The sequence below is a fragment of the Adiantum capillus-veneris genome, chromosome 16, assembly GCF_014529385.1.
Source record: "Adiantum capillus-veneris isolate H3 chromosome 16, ASM1452938v2, whole genome shotgun sequence".
NCBI classification, from domain to species: domain Eukaryota; kingdom Viridiplantae; phylum Streptophyta; class Polypodiopsida; order Polypodiales; family Pteridaceae; genus Adiantum; species Adiantum capillus-veneris.
This window is the reverse complement of record NC_140946.1, coordinates 137,774,029-137,797,573: the sequence shown is the minus strand read 5'-3', so window position 1 is coordinate 137,797,573 and position 23,545 is coordinate 137,774,029. Positions and strand designations below refer to the sequence as shown.

Below are 23,545 nucleotides of genomic sequence, written 5' to 3'. Positions count from 1 at the left end.
AAAATGCATCCCCATAACTCTCTCTCTGTCTCTCTCTCTCTCTCTCGCTATTTGTTTATGTGTATGTTCAAGGTCATGCAAATGGTCAAGATGGTTCCACTCTCTTCTTCTCCCAGGGTCTTGGGGATTAGTGAGTGATGTTTTTATATTAGGGTTTTGGTAGAGTGCTCTCTCCCTCTCTCTCTCTCTCTCTCTCTCTCTCTCTCTCTCTCTCTCTCTCTCTCTCTCTCATGACAAGAAGCATTCCATATGGTCCATTGCATAGTGTGTTACCTACTCACTCTCTTGGGTCCTAGCCGCACACAAGCTAGGTGGTGCCCCCTATCATTTTGGCAGATTTGTCTACCCCATTGCCATTGAGGAGGCTCGGAAAGGAGGTGTAGAGGCCACCCCCGGACGGCTCTGCATTCCGGCCCTCACTAACCAACCCAAATGATTTTCTCATATTAAACTGATCATCTAATGTGGGAGAATATACGGAAACAAGGGTTAAGATATAGACATGTGGTAATAGATCTATCTGAACATGAGGCAAATGGTAAAGGGGCCCAAATGAGAGATGGTCTATCAAAGAGCAAGGCTAACCAATGGAGCATAAGACCTTAAGGTTAGCTTTATTCAAGATGTCCAATAATTAGTGTAAAAGTCCTTTGACCTTAGGTAAGCTAGGGTTGAGCTTGAGGTGGGAACCAGGCCCAAGCTTAACATAGGTTGGTAGCAGGACAGATTTATGTCCTAGGACACTTTTATGTCCTGTTAACTCGCAATTTTTCCCGAATTAATTCTAAAAATATAAATAGGACTAGTACATGGGACCAATCCTCAAATTTCTCAAAAGACTTGAAAAAAACTTGGAATTAATTTCAAACTGGTTGCATGCCAGCAAGGTTGGGTAATTAACTCAATGAATAATTCAATTGATGGATTTTATGACAATTGGCCAATTGTCCATGGCATGTCGTGCAAGAAAAATGCTTCCATGCGCGTGCCTAGGCTCTAAATTGGGGGCGGATCTTGACCGTCGGTTGAAGAGGGGATCCAAGGGTTGAGGGTGAAAGCCCCAAAACCCAAAATTGAGTGAGCCCTTGAGCGGGGTCTGGCAAAAACCGATTTTCCCCCTCTTGGAGCTGCCGAATTTTGCAACGTAGATGGCGTCAAATCAGAGGCGTTATGCTGCAGGGGAAGTTGGTTGCAGACGCTTTGGACGCTACCCACAGGTTTTTCAAGCCCAAGAAGGTGCACTCTTGCAGGTCCCGGCAGCTTGGTTTGGGGCATCATGGGCTGAGCAAGAATTTGGAGAAAAGCATACAGAGGTCTTCTTTTTTGGTGTCCTGCAAAAATATTCAGTTAAAAAGCAGAAGTTCTCTTGCTGATTTGAGGGGGATTCAATGGATTATTCAGCTTCATGGGATGATGTTGCAGAATTTGTTGTGCGGAGCTCTCAACGGGTGCATTCTCCTCAAAGAAACTATGAGGTAAGACAAGAATCTACACCTCCACCTTCTTCATTTGGAATTGGTGAATCAAGTCATGCACCTATCCTATCAAAATGTAATTTGGGGGTTGCAAATGATTTTGAGGCCCCGCTTGTTGGGGGGGAAGAGAACATAACACATGTTGAAGAAGAGACTGAAGAGACTCCACTTGACCCAACCCCACTTGTTAGGCGTCCTGGAAAACCTCCTAAATCATGTAAGTGGGCTAGACCAAAAGCATCATGCATGCCTGAAAATGGCACACCTGAAAATGTATCACCCGAATATAGTAAATCTGCATGTGGTAGCCTTCTCATGCAGGGGGTAGACCTGGCCCTTCAAGCAGCCCATTTGATGTTGCTAATGATGATGAAAGTGATGATGAGCATGCATCAGAAGGTGAGGGGGTTGAATGTGGTGACAATGAAGTATTGGAAGCCGAGGGTCCTGTACTTGATGACTCTCCTGATGGAGATACACATTTTGTTGATGTGATTCCTCCACAGTGGAAGAGTGGTGATGAATTAGAGCAAGAGCTACATGATACATTTCGGGCTCTTCCACCTTTCAATGGTGTCAAGGGACCAGACTTGGGACATATGCCACATGAATTTTGTGAGTTTCATTTGTTTTTGATGCTCTTTCCACTTGACCTTGTTGATCATGTTATTAGTGAGATTAATGCATATGCCGAGAAAGAGAGGCAAAGGTGTGGCCGGTTGCATGACTCCATGCGAAGATGGGCTCCAATAGATCGGCATTCTTTCCTACGCTTCATGGGTGTAGCTTTGGGCATGGCACTACACTACATGCCATCAAAGCAACATTATTGGAAAGATGAGGTAAGAGGCTCCCTTCTATTTCCTAATTTTGGTGAAAAGATGAGTCAAACTACATTCCAGCAAATCAAAAGGTTTTTGCATTTACGGGACAATGCACAAAGGCCACCTCGGGGAACTAGAGAGCACAGGTTATGGCAATTGCTTGAGCTAGAGGAGAGGTTAAATTACACTTTTCAAAAGCATTATAATTTAGGTCAATGTGTGACCGTGGATGAACGCATAATTCCTTCTAAGTGTAAATTGAATCCATGCAGAGTTTACAATCCCAAAAAGCCTCATAAATTTGGTATCCAGGTTTGGAATCTATGTGACTCCGCCACGGGGTATAATTTTGCATTTCAAATTTATGACAAGATGCCATGTACTGAATTGTCTTTTTATGTTGTTGCAAATTTGGTGAAGACATTGCCAAGAAAAGGGCACCATGTATTCTTTGATAGGTACTTCACATCTGTGAAGCTTTTGGAGCACCTAAGAAGTGAAGGTTAAGGTGGCACTGGCACTTATGTATGTAACAGGAAGCACTTTCCCGCCACCCAAATGTTGCATTTGCGTAAGAGAGCATGGGGTGCTTGTCGGTTTGCTTATTGTAAGAAGCAAGGTCTTGTTGCTTGTTCTTGGATGGACAAAAAAGAGATTCTTTTTTCTTCTAATTGCTATGGTGTGCAAAAAGGTGAGGTGTTGTGCTTGGTTGGTGATAAGAGATTGCCTTTCTCATGTCCGGCACTTGCCGTGAAATATAATGCATGCAAGGCTGGTTGTGATGTCTTTGATAGCATGGTTCTTGGTAGTGGCTATAGCTTGCAAAGTACAATGCACGGTTTTAAGTGGTGGCATGTAGGTTTTTGGGGTCTCATGGATTCTGTTTTTACAAATTGCTGGATTATATGGAAGGAAATGTATGGCAAAAAGGATGTGTGTAGATTTGACTTTATGCTCCATATGCATGAGCAGTTGGTGGACAATGCATTTCGGCCTTATGTATGCAAGAGGCCAGTTGTTGAGGATGCATACAATTGTCACTTTCCTATCCGTTTGCATGATGTAGCCAGCAAGTACTGTGTCGTTTGTTCAGCTAAGCGAAAGAAGCTTCTTTCGGAGCATAAGGAGGTTGATAGGTCAAAGCCATCACGCACCATTTGGGGGTGTGGTAAGTGTCAAAAGGTTATGTGTGCTGACCCTTGATTCAAGGAATTCCATGCAAGGGTTGTTATCGACTTTCTTTATGATGGGCGCTCAAGAGTCTCTAGACGACGTCATCCACCCTTATGTAACTTCTCTGTATCACTCTCTCTTTATGTGTAGGTATTTTTTGCATACATGGCTGGTTTTTGTGCTCATTGACTCCCTTTTTTGTTTGTTTGCAGGAAAGATTTTGCAAGTGGGATGCTATTGGCTGGTTTTTGCTGCAGAATGCTGGTGTATTTTTCTACCGAACAGGTTTTGTTCTCATTGACTCCTTTTTTTGTTTGTTTGCAGGAAAGGGTTTGCAGGTTTCAAGCTATTGGCTGGTTTTTGCTGCAAAATCCTAGTTTTTGTTCATGGCTGGTGTTCGGTGATGGTTGGTTTTTTTTTATGGCTGGCTTCTTATCATGGCTGGGTTTTGTTAGGTATGTCTATTATGCAAAAACCTTTTGTATTAGCTTTCTTCTTGCTTGTATGGATGTATCATCATGGTTTTTTCCCACTTGTGATATGGTTATGGCATCATAAGCCTGCTCACCTTTGTGTCATGTTTATGGTATCCTGCAGGCAGGGGCTTATACCTTCCTTTTGGTAGCAGCGGATACACATGTAGTGGCTAAAGCAACTATTACATGGAATATTGTGTTTTGATTGCAGTGGTAGCAGATAGTGATGATAGACATTTTGGCCAGTTTTAGTGCGACATGGATATTATGTATCACCTATATGAGGCATTTTGCCAGGTCTTTTGTCACTTGGAATTGTGCTTTGCATTGCTGTTTCTGCATCAGGATCATGACATGCTTGGTTATGGAAGGGATTCTAAATTGTGCCAGACTTGGTGATTAGGTTTCTTCATGTCTTTGCCTCATCAAGTGTGTTTCACCATGTATATCTTTGCATCAAGTTTGTGAGGTACTTTATGCGTATGTATTGAGATGATAATTTATCTTGCCATGTATTTTGAACATGGAATTGCAACATGTGCTAAGCTATGGTTATTATGGCTTTAGTCGTCTTGGTGCATAGCCCTATCAACTTCATCTTTGTTGGTTTAATTCTTTCTATCTAATGTGACATGTTGATAGGTGAATAGCCCTATCAATTTTATCTTTGTTGGTTTAATTCTTTCTATCTAATGCTTTTGTTTTGTGCTAGGCTTGATCATGGCCAAATCTGCCCTTCATCTCTAGAGCAAATGACAGAAACTTGGTTCGTAGAGTTTCATACGGGTGTATGCTCATGGGTGCGTGCGTGTGGGGTGTGTGTGTGTGGGAGTATATGTTCATGCGTGGTAGTATTTGTGGATACTATGCATGATGTAGCTAAAGGGTTATATCGTCTTGTGGTTCACAACCATGAGCTTATAGCTGCACTTTTTTGTTATAGGTGAATTTGGTCTTTTCCTGGATTCATCTAGGTATATATTAGTCGTCTTGGTCTTTATCTTGCCTTGTATTTTTGTCAGCTTTTATGTTTTTGTTGAAACATGGAATTGGAACATGTGCCAAGTTATGGTTATTATGGCATTGTTGCCTTGTTATGGCTAGGCTTATATTACAATGCAATGAATAGTTTTGAAGATGTTAGAATGCTTATTATGGCTACTGTTTTGGCCAATGTACATATGGTTCTTTTCGAAATGGTTGTATGCTATTGTTCATTAGGTCTATCTATCCTTGCCACTATGTTCATTGTAACTTATGTTGGTTGAAGAGTGGTATGTGCAAGTTTGTGGAAGTGTGGTGGTAATACCAATAGGTTATGCATGTTGAGATGGAAGCATTTGTTTTTTGTTATAGGTTGGGACCTTGACATGTTATCTTTGTGTTACTTTGAACAGCTCTACTAACAGATTTCTTTATCTTTGAGGAAGAAAATACTTTGTTCTATAATGTTTTTTAATTGCTATTGTGCATATTATTTTCATGCCATCTCTTTTTCATTGTGTATTATATATACCTTATCATTAGAGCTTGATACAAGCCTCCAATTTTTTTCCTCTGCAGTATAACCTACTAGTATTACAGTGTTTTGTAGTTGGGAAATAGAATGTCGTAAATAATCTCCTTCTCATTATGAATGGAAAAGGCAAATAATTGGCTTCTTTGTGTCGATGACATCTAGGAAAGAGTTATAGTTCTCATGAAGTGGATGGTATACTAAATTGAACTCTCATTTAGGTATTTGTAGCCCAACATGTGCGTACACCCCAAACTGTCTAAAAACATGCTAATTTGGAGTAAAATGTAAACCATCTAGTAGAATTTTTGAGGTAGTGAGCACTCATTTATTTGAAAGCTATAATATTGTAGATCCCTAGAAAAATGTCAGAATGGCTAGACCAATTTTTATTTTAGAGTACCAAGTGATGTACTAATGAGATTCCCTGTTTTTTGCTGTTTGTTCAAATGCACTTACTTTGAGAGCTCGGTTCTCCCATTGGATTGTACATTTCACCATACTTATAATTTTTCCAAAAGCACATGGGTATTGTGAATGTGCTCAATGAAGGGTTTTGTGAATGGAGTCATATTCTAGGAATTGTAAAGTTTTTCTTAAACCCTGCAAAGGACACTTTTATGTCCTGTCAGGTTACCAACCTAGTGTTAAGGTGCTTGAGGTGCTTGAAGATTGAGATTCTTGAGATTCTTGAGGTGCTTGATGTGCCTGTCATGCTTGAGATGTGAGGACTGTACTTGCGGTGAGAACCCAGCCCAAGCCTGAGGGGCTTAAAGGCCAAGATTATGGTGAGCACTGGGCCCAAGGTTGAGGGGCTTGAGGTGGCACAAAAGTCAAATCTAATCCCTACAAGGAGGGGGTGCGCCCTACAAGAGGGGGGATGAGAGAGAACACACACACACACACAGAAAGCAAAAGGGACACTTGTCAAGTTCCTCCTCATGTTGCCCTCATGGTGTTTCTGAAGCCTATTGGCTGGCCACCCAAGGGGTCCAATGATAATTTAGGAGATTTAATTAATTTTCTTTGCATGTATCAAGCCCTCTCTCTCAAAGGGGAAAGGGGGACATTTGTACAAGGCTATCATTATTTCTTTATATGATTCCTGCCTGTGATTGGCTAGGCCCGAAGGGGTCCAATGAGCTTCAAGAATGAGCTACAAGGGGGGGTCAACCAAAGCTAGTAGGGGGCTTGCTTAGGGGGTATACTCTCCCATACACACTCACACACACTCTCATTGTGTGAAGTGCAAAGTGCAAGAGCTCCCTCTCCTTCTCCAAGAAAGTAGAGAGATTGAGAGCCTACACCAACACTCTTGGCTATGGAGTGCAAATACAACCAAGAGCCATGCTTCAATGCTTAAGCTTGCCATCTTCTCCATATTCATTACTATGATATTATGTATGCTAGCAAGAAGAGTGATGATAAGTGAGGAACTCATTCTTTCTTCTATGAAATGTTTCTTCTTCCGCTTCCCTACCCTCATTCCGTGCTAGCTCTCTCCACCTTCGAAGGTGTTTGAGGTCTTGGGATTGAGTCTTGGGATAGTTAATTCTTTCTTCAAAGTTTATGTTATGCTCGTGATGCATGAAGCTTTCCATCTTCATTGCATCACCTAGTTCACAAGGAACACAAAGATTGTATTGTAACAAGTCTCTCTTGATGGGAGAAATCATAATACAAATGCCTATTGGAGGGGGGACCGCCGGCTCCAGATAAATCCGGTCCTCAACTGTTGTCATGTTCTTTAAATAATCTCTCTTGCAAAAGTATTGTTCATGCCAAGTTAACTAGTTGCTATGTTTACGTTGCTGTCTTCAATTATGTTCACCCGCTATGCTCACAAAGTAATTTCTCAAAAGTACTCTCATTAATTTTTTCTACTCTCAAGTTAATAATCCAATTCCTTTACATTGGTATCAGAGCATTTGGTTTCTCTTTTCTTGCTTAAGAAGAGAGGTCGTTAAGTAGATTATAAATGGTTGACGTTGTTAATTATATTGGGGTAAGTGGAACTGGGATCTATTATCAGTTTTGTTGAGCCCACTTTGTGGGCTATGGTGCACACCTCGGGAGCTTTGGACTTAATAATGGAGTCTCTTTAGACTTGCCTATGGATTTACCATTACTGATCCATAAGAACTCCGAAAGGAACTACCCTCCATAACTCTGAAAGGAACTACCCTCGATAACTCTGCTATGTTAGACCTACTCCACTACTCTCTATAATTAACCACTTTGAGCCGTGGGTGTAGATCCTTAAGAGCCAATTTTCAAAGGCTAAGAGAGTGGCAACTAAGGTTTTGAATTGACAAAGCATACACTAAGTATGTACACAAAATTTGTTAACATGTCTGACAATAACCAAGAGAGTACAATGAAAATTGATAGCTTTTATTTTGCATATGAAGGTGCTAATGATGATGCCCCCATGTTTGTTCATTATCTCGTTACTAGGTTGCAGCAAGCTATGGGCAACCCTGTTTTGCAAGCCGAAGTTACTCAACAACTTCGCGCTTATGGAATTTCCCTTCCTCTCCAAGAGGAGACAGAGCTTAGGAGGCCTCTTGAAGAGACCCCCAAAAGAAGACTCTCTCCCATACGAGAGGAGGAACTGGATTACTCCAGCCATTGCCTATCCCAAATTCACCATGGGAGAGTATATCCATGGATTCCATCTTTGGATTGCCCAAGTCTATCCATGGGAATACAAGAATATGGACAATAGTCGATAGCTTTAGCAAGGAAGCACACTTTATTCCCGTGGGCACACCAAATGGCAACTCTCTTCACATCTCAAATTTTCAAACACCATGGACTACCAACATCCATCGTGTTAGATAGAGATCCTAGAATGAACAATAACTTCTGGAACGGTCTCTCTAAAAATCTAGGAACAAGATTGAATTTCTCTTCGGCCTATCACCCACAAAGGATGGCCAAAGTGAGATAGCCAATCTTACAATACTCGATCTACTCAAGACTCATGTTGCCGAAGTAGATCAACGCTCACAATGGGAAAAGTACTTACTTCTTATAGAGTATGCCTACAATAATAATGTACATACTTCTATGGAAAAAGCACCTTTTGAGATCATTGAGGAAAGACCTACAAGTCCCTTGCTACTCAAAGTACATGTGAAGATCTTTGCTCTGCTGATGAGTATATCGGTGACCTACAAGAATCTTTTCAAAAGATTAAGGAGGCTATATCCATCTCTCAACAAAGGCAAAACGTTGTTGCTGACAAGCATAGAAGGGCCTTAACGCTCAAAGAAAATGATTGGGTCTTACTTAAGTTTCCTAAGGCTTGATTAAGACAAACGATGGGAAAAAATCCTACTGGCCATCAAAAGTATTATGCTAAGCTAGAAAAAAGATAGTATGGTCCTTTCCAAATCTTGAAGCCTAGCAATGAGATGGCTTACCAACTCAAGCTGCCCAACCATTGGCTCATAGACAATGCTTTTAATGTGAGCCTACTTAAGCCCTAGAAAGGAGAGCCACCAAGTGAACCAAGTATTGAAGACCCTTCCAAAGTTGAAGACCAAGAAGATGTGCTACAACCCGAAGCTATCCTTTGGCGTGAAGAGAAGGTACTACGACATGGTAAGATTATTCGACGGTATCTTATTAAGCTAAAAAATTATCCTTTTGAAGATGCTAGATGGATGCAAGGAATATAGATTAAGGATAGTATGAACCTTGTCAATGCTTACAATGCTATATTAGAGTAGGCAAATGTACAAATTTCTTTTAAAAGACCCATGTTTTTGTCTTAAAGACTAGTTCTCTTTTTAATTGTGCACAAATTCAAATAGTATGCATGCTTAGAATCATGTTTGTGATGACGACGTCTCTCAAACACCAAGTAGAATTTTCCACTCTACTTTGGGAGAATGAAATGGACTAAAGAGCAGACATGATTGCGGCAGCTATGTCTCCCAAGCACCAAATGGATTGGTCATCCATCTTGGAAAGATGTCATAGGGTAAAAAGGGATCCTCTTCCCACTAAGTAAGATTGACTAAGGACTAGGGCTTTATCTCTTCTACCTCATAGTCGAGGACAACTATGATTTCAAGAGAGAAGTAATGTCATAAAATCTCATATCTAACCAGCCCAAATGATTTTTTTCATATTAAACTGATCATTTAATGTGGAAGAATAAACGGGAACAAGGGTTAAGATATAGACATGTGCTTATAGATCTATCTCAACATGGGGCAATGGTAAAGGGGCCCAAATGAGAGATGGTCTATCAAAGAGCAAGGCTAACCAATGGAGCATAAGACCTTAGGGTTAGCTTCATTGAAGACCTCCAATAAATAGTGTAAAAGTCCATTGACCTTAGGTAAGCTAGGGTTGAGCTTGAGGTGGGAACCCGGCCTAAGCTTAAGGTGCTTGAGCTGCTTGTCGTGCTTGATGACTAAGGTGCTTGAGGTGTCTGATGACTGAGATGCTTGAGATGCTTGAGGTGCTTGTCATGCTTAAGATGCTAGGACTGTACTTGAGGTGAGAACCCAGCCCAAGCATGAGGGGCTTAAAGGCCAATCTTGTGGTGAGAACTAGGCCCAAGGTTGAGGGGCTTGAGGTGTGCACAAAAGTCAAATCTAATCCCTACAAGGAGGGGGTGCGCCCCACAAGAGGGGGGATGAGAGAGAACACACACACACACACACACACTCACACAAGGTATGCTTGGTACAAAGAAAGCAAAAGCGACACTTGTCAAGTTCCTCCTCATGTTGCCCTCATGGTGTGTCTAAAGCCTATTGGTTGGCCACCCAAGGGTCCAATGATAATTTATGAGATTTAATTAATTGTTTTTTCATTATTCTAGTCCTCTCTCTCAAAGGGGAAAGGGGGACACTTGTCCAAAGCCTACCCTTGTTGCATGGTATGACTCCTTCTTGTGCTTGGCTAGTAGGCCTAGAGGGTCCAATGAGCTACAAGCATGAGCTACAAGGGGGGGTCAACCAAAGATATTAGGGGGTTTGCTTAGGGGGTTATACTCTCCCACACACACTCACACACACTCTCATTGTGTGAAGTGCAAAGTGCAAGAGCTCCCTCTCCTTCTCCAAGCAAGTAGAGAGGTTGAGAGCCTACACCAACACTCTTGGCTATGGAGTGCAAATCCAACAAAGAGCCATGCTTCAATGCTTAAGCTTGCCATCTTCTCCATCTTCATTACTATGCTATTATGTATACTAGCACGAAGAGTGATGATAAGTGAGGAACTAATTCTTTCTCCTATTAAATTTTTCTTCTTCCTCTTCCCTACCCTCATTCCCTGCTAGCTCTCTCCACCTTGAAGGTGTTTGAGGTCTTGGTACTGAGGCTTGGGATAATTAATGCTTTCTTCAAATTTTATGTTATTCTTGTGATACATGAAGCTTTCCATATTCATTGCATCACCTAGTTCACAAGGAACACAAAGATTGTATTGTAACAAGTCTCTCTTGATGGGAGAAATCATAATACAAATGCCTTTTGGAGGCGGGACCGGCTCCAGATAAATCTGGTCCTCAACTATTGTCATGTTCTCTAAATTCTCTCTCTTGCGAAAGTATTGTTCATGCCAAGTTAACTTATTGCTATGTTTATGTTGCTATCTTCAATTATGTTCACCTGTTATGCTCACAAAGTAATTTCTCAAAAGTACTCTCATTAAATGTTTGCAACTCTCAAGTTAATAAGCCAATTCCATTACAATTAACAAGTTCAATTGATGCGATTTTGAATTGGGACTAGCCCAATGTTTAGGTAGTTTTCTCCTTCCTAATTACTCATCATGTATTGAACAAAAAAGAAGTTTCCTACATGTTCTTGAGCAATAACATCACTTTGTGGGATAACTAGCACATCTTCGTTCATCGGGACCTTTCCTTTTCCTTTACCATCACTGGTTCCAGCTTCGTGATCGTGTGATCTACCATAGTGATTTCTCTTGGGTGCAATTCCCACTACTAGATACTTAACTTAACTTGAGAAGTTTGTAAGATAATGTATAAAGGATTGAATAGAAATAAGGTAATTGATTTTTAAGTGCTTCAATACCAACAACTTCTGGTTATGACATACATTACTCCAACATATGCTTTGATTAATTATGTCATAGACTTATGATACACATACCTTATAACCCATGCAATATTCTCACTTCCATGTATTGTGGATGACCACAATACAACTTTGGCAAGTTTAATGCATACTAAGTTTTAGGTTATGCAGTTCAATTACCACAAGTAAATGATGATTGATTTCTAACTTACTTTCTCTCAATTGCAACCAAAACACATGCTTTAGATTGTTGACATCTTGCAACACTTGAGGAATCATAGATTAGAGTTTTCGTTGTAACCCAGTGAGCTTTAGATAGATAAGAATAACAATGGTAATAGTAGATTGGGAATTCTCGAGAAGAGAAGAGAATAGAGATGTAGGAGTGAATTGATGCAACACATTTACATTACCGGCTTGTGCTTATGAGTTTTTGATCTCTTAAGGCCTTGTAGAAGCTTTACCTGCAAGTAACCACAACAGCAGAGTCTCCCTATCTCCAATGTGTGTTCAAGTGTGTAAGAAATGAGTGGGAATGCCCTTTACATAGAGATTTGGAAGTGTCTTGTTGCCCAAATCAAACCCATACCTCCCTTGCTTTCCCTCTCTTGAAAGAAGGATGAGTAGAGGTGTCACAAGCTCCCACTTAGTCATTAGAGGTGTCCTCTTTACCCGTTTGGGTGATACACCTCATGTACTTACCCATGCTTATAGTCAACCATGTCATAAGAGATGGGTCCATGGCTATGGGTATTTATGGGCATCCATGGACATAAATACACATGCACATGCATACACATATATACCTTAGACTTAGGAATTAATCTATTAACACTAGGATGAGAATTATTTGTCTAGAGTGAGCTTAGCTTATCAGAATTTAATTCTGAAAGTTGTTATTGTTGGGTATTACGTATGGGATCATAAAATCTTTAGAAGTAAGGATGTTATTTTCACGAACAAAATATGTACAAAGATTACTTGGAAAGAAAAAAAACAAAGAATGTAGGTGATGTGTACATAGCTTGAGGATAATGAAGACTCAAAGGATCCGTTGTCGTGCCGTTTCTCAGGCACGATAAGAAAATAAAAAATTAGAATCATTTTAAGTTATTTTGCCGATACTTGGGTGTGTTTCCAAACAGAGCTGCAAGTGGTGGGTCAGGGTGTTTATATGTGAGAAGCAATGCTATGAAGCTGGATTCAGTTTCGGAAAGTGTGCAAATAGGATGCAATAATTGATGATTTTTATTTGATTTGTGGGTTGAATTTGGCGCTTGATGATGTGCCACGAGTTACAGACCTGGTTGGACTTCATTGCACCCAATTTGGGTTCAAACTGAAGAGACTACGGGATTTTGTTGGATTTATGCATGCTTAAATACAAGTGGTTGCATTGGTGGTGCAAGGTTGTTATGTGGGTGGAGGTGTTGCATCTAAGATTCCTAATCGATGTGTGCTACAATTTACAGTGGCTCTACATGGACATGTTCACATGAAGGGGGGGTCACAAAAGCCCTCTCTTTTATCTTGAAGGAAGGTGGCTAGTGCAAAAAGAGAGGGGGAGAAATACTTTCAAAAAAAATTCCAAAAGAAGACTTGCTATTAGAAAAAGAAAGACATGCAATAGAAAGTGGTTGAAAGGAGAGGATACGTTCGTTTTTTTTTTTTTTTTTTGGGAAAGTGACAAAGGTTTTTCTAGTTTCCTTTAGCTTGGGAAAGCAGGAAGGAGAAGAAAAGAAAAGGGAGAGGCACCTTTTCTTGGTTTTTTTTACGACAGTGGAATGGAGGTGAGGATGCGCTTCTTCTTTTTTATGCATCTGTTTTTGGCTTTCTAAAAGAAACCCTTAGTGTTGTGTTGGGTTAGGGAGACTTTCATTGTTTTCGGTGCATGATGGAGACTTACGTTTCATTTCACTTTTTTATTATTTTTTTAAATTATTTTTTTAAGCAAAAGTCATCAATAGGTGAGTGAGAAGTATATTATAAGTCACAAAAAATGTCATAATAATCCATATCTAATTCTCCTAAATGATTTTCTCATGTTCAATTGACCATTTGATATGGGGAAGTGCAAGTGGAGAAAAAGCTAGAATATTGGTTAAGCTAGCAGACCGGCCACAGTAGGGATCCAAAGGAGGGAAAAATAGGGATCCAAAGGGGGGGGGCATCTGCAAAGATCCATGTGCAACAATGGGCTTAAAAGACCCTAAGGTTCAGCCCATTAAGACTTCCAAAATGCTAAGGTTCCAAAATTCAAAGGTTGTGTCCAAAGGTCAAGCATGGGGGGAATTGGATGCTTTGTGTGTGTCCCAAAAGTCTTTATCAATCCCTACATAGGAGGGGGCGAGCCTTGGGAGTAGGGGATGAGAGAGAAACTCACTCACACCCACACACACACACACAAGCTCCCTTTACACAAAGGGAATGAGGGACACATGTCAGCTCCCTAGCCCAGATGCCCACAAGGTGTACCCAATTCCTAATGGATGGCCTTGGAGGTGGACCAATGAGAGTTAGGCTAGATAAATCTAATTTAATTAATTCAAAAACACTTAATAAAAGAACCAATGAGAATTAAGCTCTCTAGAAGACTATTGGACAATCTCCCAAGGGGTCCAATTTGCATTTAGCAGCCCAATAGCTTGCCTGATTCCTATTGGCCAGGAGGCAAAGGGGTCCAATGAGAGTTTATTTGTATTTATTAATTACATAAAGCTCTCACAAAAGGGGAAAGGGGGACACATTTCATAAGGCTATCACTTATACTACTTAATTATCATTGGCTAGCCCTAGGGAGGTCCAATGAGATTGTAGCTCTCACCATCTTCGAAGGTGTGTGAGATCTTGGATCTGAGAACGGGGATAATGAAAGTTGTGTTTGCTAAGTGTTTTTCTTAGTGCATGAAGCTTTCATCTTCATTGCACTAGCTAGTCTTGAAGGAATACAAAGAATTGTATTGTACAATGTCTCTCTTGATGGGAGAAACCATAATACAAAGCCTTTTGGAGGGGGGACCGGCTCCATGCAAATCCGGTCCTCAACTGTTGTCAGTAGCTTAATTTCTCTCTCTTTTGAAAGTATTGTTGATGCTGACGGGAGCAAAGCGAACCCCGAACCCCGAAGGCCTCTAAAACACCGGGGACCGAATGGCGCGCCTCGAGCCTGTCATGGTAAAGCAAACAGGGGGCACCACCTAGCTTCAACGGCTAGGACGCAAACAACACACCACCATAACAAAGTTTTCATCCAAGAGAGATGGATGCTTGGGAGTAATGATGAAGAGGAAAGGGAATGAGATCAAGTGAGGGAGAGAGAGAGAGAGAGTGAGGGAGGGGGTATAGCGGCTTAGTACTTAGGCACCACAAAAGGATGGCGAATCCGCACACCCTTCACACATACACAAGCTCACTCCAAACACAAGACTAGGTGGCGATTCCGCACACCTCACATGGGCAAAACATTGCAAGAAAACATACTCACAAAACCTCAAGCTTTATTTAGAGAATAAGGCGATGAAATGGGGAGCATAGGGTAGGGGAATGAGAAGGGAGAGCGTGGTAGAGCACATGGCGGATAGGTGGGAGTTGATGGAGAAGACTCGCACGAGGGTTATGGCCATCATCCTTCATTTAGTTTCCCTTCATCTTCCATAGCCTAAGGGTGTAGAGGTCATGCTCAAGATGAGCATGGTGATTGCGGTGATGGTGATGGTCTGGGTGTGTGTGTGTGCACTAGGCACACACAGTGCATAGTGTACTCTTTGGTGATGGTGTGTGTCCTTAGTGTGATGGTGACCCCTCTTTATATAGGGGAGGAGGGGGGAGAAATTCTAGAATTTAGAAATGAAGAAATCATTATCTACATAGGCCATGTGACTGTGGGCCCCACTTGTCTGGCTGTGTGTATATGTGCCAGAACAGCAGTCTCATGAGAGAGAGACTAAGAGAGAGAGATGGGTTGATGAGAAAAAGTTTAAGGTGACATGGAGAATAAAGTAATTACAAGAGGGGAGAGAGGGGAGTGTGTTCAGAGGTGAATCTGTGTGCAGATGTGTGTGAACACAAGAAAAATCAGGTAACCACCGGGTGGGGATGGGTCTGTGGGTACCTTTTTCAGTGAAACTGAGTGTATGTGAGTGTGGGGGAGGTTATTTAGCTACAAGACAAGAGACATGGCGCCCTTTAGAGAGAGAGAGAGGGGGGTATTTGGGTCATGGGATATGATAGGAGAGAGAAAGAGGGGGTGGGGTATACTATTTTGGAAGATAGGGTAAGTTGCATGTGAGTTAGGGTGCATTATTGGTGAGTTATAATGCATTATTTGTGAGAGGTGGGGTAGCTTGAGGGGAGAGAGAAAGGAGAAAGGACAAGGGGAAGAGAGAGGGGGTTGACCTTTTGAGTGGAGGAGAGGAAAAGGGACACCCGGCGGGGCAACAGTGAAGAAAAAGGAGGCAAGGTGGGGATGGGCTACCCCGCAGGCATGAGGTGGCCTATTTTACCTTTCTTATATATTTACATAATCATACTTTATTTTTTTCTTAATTTTTCCAATGCCTTTTATCACTCCCTCCATAAGAGGGGGTTTTCATGGGGTGGAGACAAGAGAAGAGGGGTATGGGAGCTTGGCTTGTGAAAAGCCCCCATCAATGCTATCTAACTAGGTGTTATGCTTTTTGTTTCTCTGTCTACCCAAGCACTCTTGTAATTCTCATTAGGAATCTATTCTAATGAAATGCCCACTATGTTCATATTAATTTCCGCTACACACAAGTTACTAGGCCATTAAATGTTACATTGGTATCAGAACACAAGGTTTCTCTTTTCTTGCTCAAGAAGGGAGGTCTTCAAGCGAGCTATAAATGGTTGGTATTATTAATTTCCTGTGAGTAAGTAGAATAGGGATTTTTCAGCCTTGCAGTGCGCCTGCCTTCATGCAGCTAACGGGGCATCACCATCGAGAGCTATGGTCTTAATAGTTGAGTCCTACGGGGCTTGCCTACGGCTTAACCACTATTGAGCTATTAGAAGCTTGACAGGAGCCGATGTTGTTTTGGTGTTGAACAACCCTCTCTTCTATTCCTTGCAATTAATGGTATTCGAGCCACGGGTACAGTAGCTTGAGTGCTCTTTCTAAAGGGGTAAAGAGGAGTAGAAACTAGGGCTTGAAGTGCCAAAGTACACCTAAAAAGTTTACACCTAAAAGTTGTTAGAATGGCTGACAATAGTAAAGAGAGTGAAATTAATGTTGATAACTTTGATTTTGCTAATGAGCAAGTTACTAATGATGCCCCGATGCTTGTTAACTATCTTGTTTCTAGGCTTCAACAAGCCATGGGCAATCCATTTCTCCAAAGTGAAGTGCAACGGTAGCTCCGTGCTCATGGGATTCTCCAAGCTCCCCACCATGACGAGAGAACACCTAGGAAGCCTCCTTGTGATATTTCCAAAAGAGGTCTCTCTCCGATTCGGGAATAAGAAGAGAATCCCTACGAAGGGCTCAAGAATTTACTTCTTGATGATGCATCTCCTTCTCAAAGGAGAACTCAAGAGCCTCCACTGAAGGAACGAGAAAGAAGTGAGTCTCCCACCACGTCAGCGGAGATGGATCCACGAAGACGGCGGGCTAAACGCTCTCCATCACCTCCAAAACGGAGAAGACCATCGCACCCTTCTCCACACCATAATTCAAAGAGGGATGGCAAAAAGCAAGAGAAGAAAAAAGGCGAGAAAGAGGACACCCTCTTCTCCACCTTCATCATCCTCTTCCTCTTATGAAAGTGATGGTGAAGACGATGAAGATCAAGACAAGAAAAAGGCAAGAAAGAGGTCACCCTCTTCTCCACCTTCCTTAAATTCTTCACCTTCTGAAGAAAGTGATGGTGCAACCTTTGAACCATCAAAAAGAAGAGGCCATAGGAAATCCTATGCCGCATGGAAGAGGTCGGCCAAGATGAAGAAGTTCAAAGAGGGAGAGAAGAGCATCTCTTTCCTTACCTATGATGACACCTTTGGTGCTACGGACAAAGTCTTGGCCTTTATCCAACAATTTGATGCAGCGTTCGGAGATGAGGGCTTCACGGAGTCCTCTAAGCTACGCCATGTAGCTATGCACTTTCAAAAGTCCGCCAGGCAATGGTGGTCTAGCCTACGAGCCAACGGTGAAGCTCCACGAACCTGGAAAGCTTTAAGAGCTTCCATTATGAAGCAGTTTTTGGCCATCGATGCCAAAGACAAAGTACTCACCGAATGGCAAAGCTTGAAGCTCTCTCCCTATGAATCCATCCACAAATATGTAGACAAGTTTTGGGACCTACAACTCAAAGCCACTGTCTTCAAAAAGTTGGATTTTGGAGAGCAAAAGCAACAATTTTGTGCGGGCTTAACCGAAGAAATGGCGGAGTATGTCAACTCCCAAAGGCCACGTACCATATCGGCGGTAATACACCATACTATGGTGGCCTCTCAAATCAATTTCCAAACGGGTGCTAAAAGAAATAATAAGCCCACGGAAAACAAGGGTTCCAACGAGCCTAAGGGGAAGGACAATGTCCAAAAGTCTCCTAAGGGCAACTCCAACAAAGCTAAAGAGAAGGGATTTTACAAAGGTAAAAAAAAATCTCTCCTGAAGATCTTGAGCGTTATCACAAGGATAACTGGCGCTTCAAGTGCGGCGAACAAGGGCATGCGTACCGCGCTTGTCCCCAAAAGAACACCTGCCATGATCCTCCTAGAGCTACCTTGGTTGAAATCCAAGAGGAGGAGACTCACCAAACTCACCACAGAGGATCTCCTCTATGCCATGCTTGGGAAAAGGTAAGAGAACATGATGCTTTTATTCTCTTTGACCCTGGTTCTACTCACAATTATATATCTATAGAGTTGGCCACCAAGCTACGCATACAAGCCTACGAGATGGGAGATTTTCTACCCGCAGACAGTTCTTTCAAGGGGCAAGAAGCACTTAAGTCTTAAGTACTTCATGACGCAGAACAAGCTCTCCGACAAACAAATGAGGTGGGAAAATTTCCTTTTGCAATTTCATTTTCATATTGCTCACATTGCTGGCAAGCATAATCAAGTAGCAGATGCACTCTCAAGACGGCAGAGAGTGAATGCGGTTTCCATAGCAACTCACAATGATCTATCTTCAATGATAGATGAGTATGCTATTGATCCCGATTTTAGAGATGTGATTTCAGCCCTTGCATTAGGGAGGAAAGAAGAACCATTTACTTTACAACATGGTTATCTTCTCTATGGCAATAGACTATGCGTTACTAACTCACTACGTGAGAAAGTAATGTATGAATCTCATGCTCCTCCGTACGCGGGGCATAGAGAGATTCGGTCTACCCTAAAGGGAATTGAAACATATTTCTATTGGCCTACCATGAAAGTGAACATACAAGAGTATGTTTCGAAATGTGTGGTATGCCAAAAGACAAAATTTGATAGAGGAAAGCAACTTGGATTGCTTCAACCCTTGCCAATCCCTAATTCACCATGGGAGAGCATATCCATGGATTTTATCTTTGGGTTTCCTAAGTCGATCGATTGGAATACGGGAATATGGACGATAGTAGATAGGTTTAATAAACAAGCTCATTTTATACCTGTCAAAAAGACTATCAAAGCCCATGAAATGGTAACCCTCTTCATTTCACAAATTTTCAAGTACCATGGCTTGCCAATGTCCATAGTGTCGGATAGAGATCCTAGAATTACCAGTAATTTCTGGAAGGGTCTCTTTGAGAATTTAGGGACAAGGCTAAACTTCTCTTCAGCCTATCATCCACAAACAGATGGCCAAAGTGAAATAGCTAACCTAACAATTCTCGATCTACTAAAAGCCTATGTAACGGAAGTAGATCAAAGATCCCAATAGGAGAAGTACTTACCCTTAGTGGAGTATGCTTACAATAACACTGTACATACTTCCACAGGAAAATCACCTTTCGAGGTAATTGAGGGAAGATCAAAAAGTCCCTTGCTACTTAAGGTACATGGGAAGATCTTCGTTGTAGATGAGTATAGCAGAGACCTACAAGAATCTTTTCAAAAGATTAAGGATGCTATCTCTATCTCACAACAAAGGCAAAAGGCTGCTGCTGACAAGCACAGAAGAGCCCAAGACTTTAAAGTAAATGATTGGGTCTTATTAAAATTTCCCAAGGGTCGATTAAGGCACACGACGGGCAAGAATCCTACGGGACACCCAAAGTACTATGCTAAACTAGCAAAAAGGTACTATGTCCCTTCTAGATTCTTAGGCCAATCAATGATATGGCCTATCAACTCAAGTTGCCCAATCATTGGCTCATACACAATGCTTTCCATGTGAGCCTATTAAAGCCTTACAAAGGAGAGCCACCTCAAGAACCAACTACTGAAGACCCACCGGAGATCAAGGACCAAGAAGAGGTGCTGCAGCCCGAGTCCATTCTCCGACATGAAGACAAGGTACTAAGAGGCGGTAAGACTATCCGACGATATCTTATTAAGTTTAAGAATTATCCTTTTGAAGATTCTAGATGGATGCAAGGCATACAATTAAAGGATAACTTAAACCTTGTCAATGCTTACAATGCTTCCCAAGAGTAAGAAAATGTACAAAATGTTAAAAATGAACAAATTTTTTGTCTTATAAGACTCTCTTTTTCTTTATTGTGCACAAAAAAGAAGTAGTATGCATGCTTAGATCAAGTTTGCGGAGACGACGTCTCCCAAACACCAAGTAGAGCTTGTCACTCTACTATGGAAGATTGATAGGACTAATGTGCAGACATGCTTGCGGCAGCCTCAGGCTCTCAAGCGCCAAATGGACTAGTTATCCATTGTGGAATGATGTCGTAGGGTAACATAGGGATCCTCTACCCGTTAAGAAAAGGACTAATGAATATTCTTTATCTTCTCTACCCCATAGTCTAGGACGACTATGATTTCAAGAGAGAGGTAATGTCATAATAATCAATATCTAATTCTCCTAAATGATTTTCTCATGTTAAACTGATCATTTAATATGGGGAAGTGCAAGGGGAGAAAAAGCTAGAATATTGGTTAAGCTAGCAGACCGACCACAGTAGGGATCCAAAGGAGGGAAAAATAGGGATCCAAAGGGGGGGCCATCTGCAAAAGAGTCATGTGCAACAATGGGCTTAAAAGACCCTAAGGTTCAACCTATTAAGACTTCCAAAATGCTAAGGTTCCAAAATTCAAAGGTTGTGTCCAAAGGTCAAGCATGGGGGGAATTGGATGCTTTGTGTGTGTCCCAAAAGTCTTTATTGATCCCTACATAGGAAAGGGCGAGCCTTGGGAGTAGGCGATCAGAGAGAAACTCCCACACACAAACACACAAGCTCTCTGTACACAAAGGGAATGAGGGACACATGTCAGCTCCCTAGCCCAGATGCCCACAATGTGTACCCAATTCCTAATGGATGGCCTTGGAGGTGGACCAATGAGAATTAGGCTAGAGTAAATCTAGTTTAATTAATTTAAAAACACTTAATAAAAGAACGAATGAGAATTAAGCTCTCTAGAAGACTATTGAACATTCTCCCAAGGGGTCCAATGAGCATTCAACAGCCCAATGGCTTGCCTGATTCCTTCTAGCCAGGAGGCAAAGGGGTCCAATGAGAGTTTAGTTGCATCTATTAATTACATAAATCTCTCACAAAAGGGGAAAGGGGGACACATGTCAGAAGGCTATCACTTATACTGCTTAATTATCATTGGCTAGCCCTAGGGAGGTCCAATGAGACTGTAGCATGAGCAAATAGCTTGTCGACCAAGAGAGAGAGGGGGCTGATTTTTGCAAGGCATTATCACACACACACTCACACAATCTCATGTGTGAATTAAAGAAGACTCTCTCTCCTTCTCAAGCTTTAATGGAAAGCTTACCACCTACTCCAAGCTTGTGAGAAGGGATGCCTCCACCAACAACTCTTGGCTTTGTGATGCAAATCCAACCAAGAGCCAAGCTTCAATGCATGCTCATCTCCTCTACCATGCTAATTACTAAGCTAAGCTATGCTAATATGAGTGATTATGTGAGGAGATGTACATCTTTCTCGTAAGAATACTCCTTCTTCCTCTCAATCTACTCTCATACCCCGCTTGCTCTCACCATCTTCGAAGGTGTGTGAGGTCTTGGCTCTGAGACCGGAGAGAATTGATGTTGTGTTTGATAAGCGTTTTGATTAGTGCATGAAACTTTCATCTTCATTGCACTAGCTAGTCTTGAAGGAACACAAAGAATTGTATTGTACAATGTCCCTCTTGATGGGAGAAACCATAATACAAAGACTTTTGGAGGGGGGACCGGCTCCATGTAAATCCGGTCCTCAACCGTTGTCAATAGCTTAATTTCTCTCCCTTTTGAAAGTATTGTTCATGCTATCTAACTAGGTGTTATTCTTTTTGTTGCTCTCTCCACCCAAGAACTCTTGTAATTCTCATTAGGAATCTATTCTAATGAAATGCCCACTATGTTCATATTAATTTCCGCTACACACAAGTTACTAGGCCATTAAATGTTACAAAAAAATTACAAAGTCTCCCCATGCACATATCGTGCCATGAGAGCAGAGCATAGCCAGACTCATAATAACAACCATACCAGCTCACAACATCCACCACAGACAGTGTCAACTAATCACAAAGTTACATTGGCTATCATAGGGGAGCCACCCCACTCGAGATGACACCGCACACTAAATCGAAGAGGAACAGAGCAAGCCGAACGGGCGGGGCCCACGATCCCCATCACCATCAGAACCTTCCGGAGTTGCCACCAAGACCTAACTGCTACCACCAGAAACTTCTTGCCTCGGGAAATCCTGCATGTAAAGCCGCCAACTAAAGACCAAAGCGATCCAGATCTGAACAGATATGCCCCCCAAAAAAAAGAGTTCCAAGCAAAAGCACCACACCGAACCACCACCACCATGGAAGAACCGCCAAACCAACTCTTGCCGCCATCAGGTCCTCCAACTCCACTCCGAATACAAAGGGCTCCACACACCAGATATGCCAGGCGAACTTTCGCTCCCGCCAAAGCAAGACCAGGCTGTCGCCAAGCCTTGATGTCCCAAAAATAGAGGGGAGCATGAGAGGAAAGGAGAAAACAGCCGAGTCGCCAGCCAGGTCCTCCATCCCCTGAAAAACCCCTGCTGCGAGGGCAACGCCACACATCTGCAACAGTCGGCACCGTCGAAGACGAGGCCTAGAGTGTCTCCATCCTCCTCTGCAACAACCTCCAAAGGGGACCCCACCCACGAGCACCGCGCAGGGTTGAGAACGCAGAAACCCTAGACCCCCGTTCCTCTCGACTCTCTCACTAGAATTGATGTAATCCTAGTGCTTTCATTTCACATTTTAACGTGTCTTTACTTTTCTTGCATTCTATTGTTTTAGAATGCTAATTTTTTTTAATTGCATTCTATTGTTTAAGAATGTTAAAGTGAAGCTTCACCTTGCATAATTCTAATAAATTCTATACAAACACATATATTAATTAGTTCTTTTTATTTCACCTTTCATTTCACAATTTCACATGGCATTACATTTCTTGCATTTTATAGCTTGATTCTAATGAGTGTTAAAGTTCGAGAAAGTCTCTTTTATTAAGCAGTTCGTTGATTGAGTTTCCTCCTCACAAAGAAGAAAACTCAAAATACTAGCAGAAATTTTGAGATTTGCAGAATTCTAATAAATTCTATACACACACACACACATATATATATATATTGATTAGTTTTTTATTTCACCTTATATTTCACAATTTCACATGGCATTACATTTCTTGCATTTTATAGCTTGATTCCAGTTAGTGTTAACGTTCGAAAAAGTCTCTTTTATTAAGCGGCTGCTGATCGAGTTTCCTCCTCACAAAGAAGAAAACTGGAAATACTAGCAAAATTTTTGAGATCTATGAAATTTTTGGACGACTTTCTGACATATTTCATCGGTTTTTCTTTCGTTTACCATGGTTTACAGCTAGCTAGTTTT

At 41.7% G+C, this 23,545-nt stretch overlaps 1 pseudogene; it reads left to right on the top strand.

Annotated features, from left to right (window-relative positions):
• Nucleotides 1–1,148: 1,148 nt before the first annotated feature.
• On the top strand, nt 1,149–3,849 carry LOC147439943 (uncharacterized; annotated as a pseudogene).
• The last annotated feature ends 19,696 nt before the right edge of the window (nt 3,850–23,545 follow it).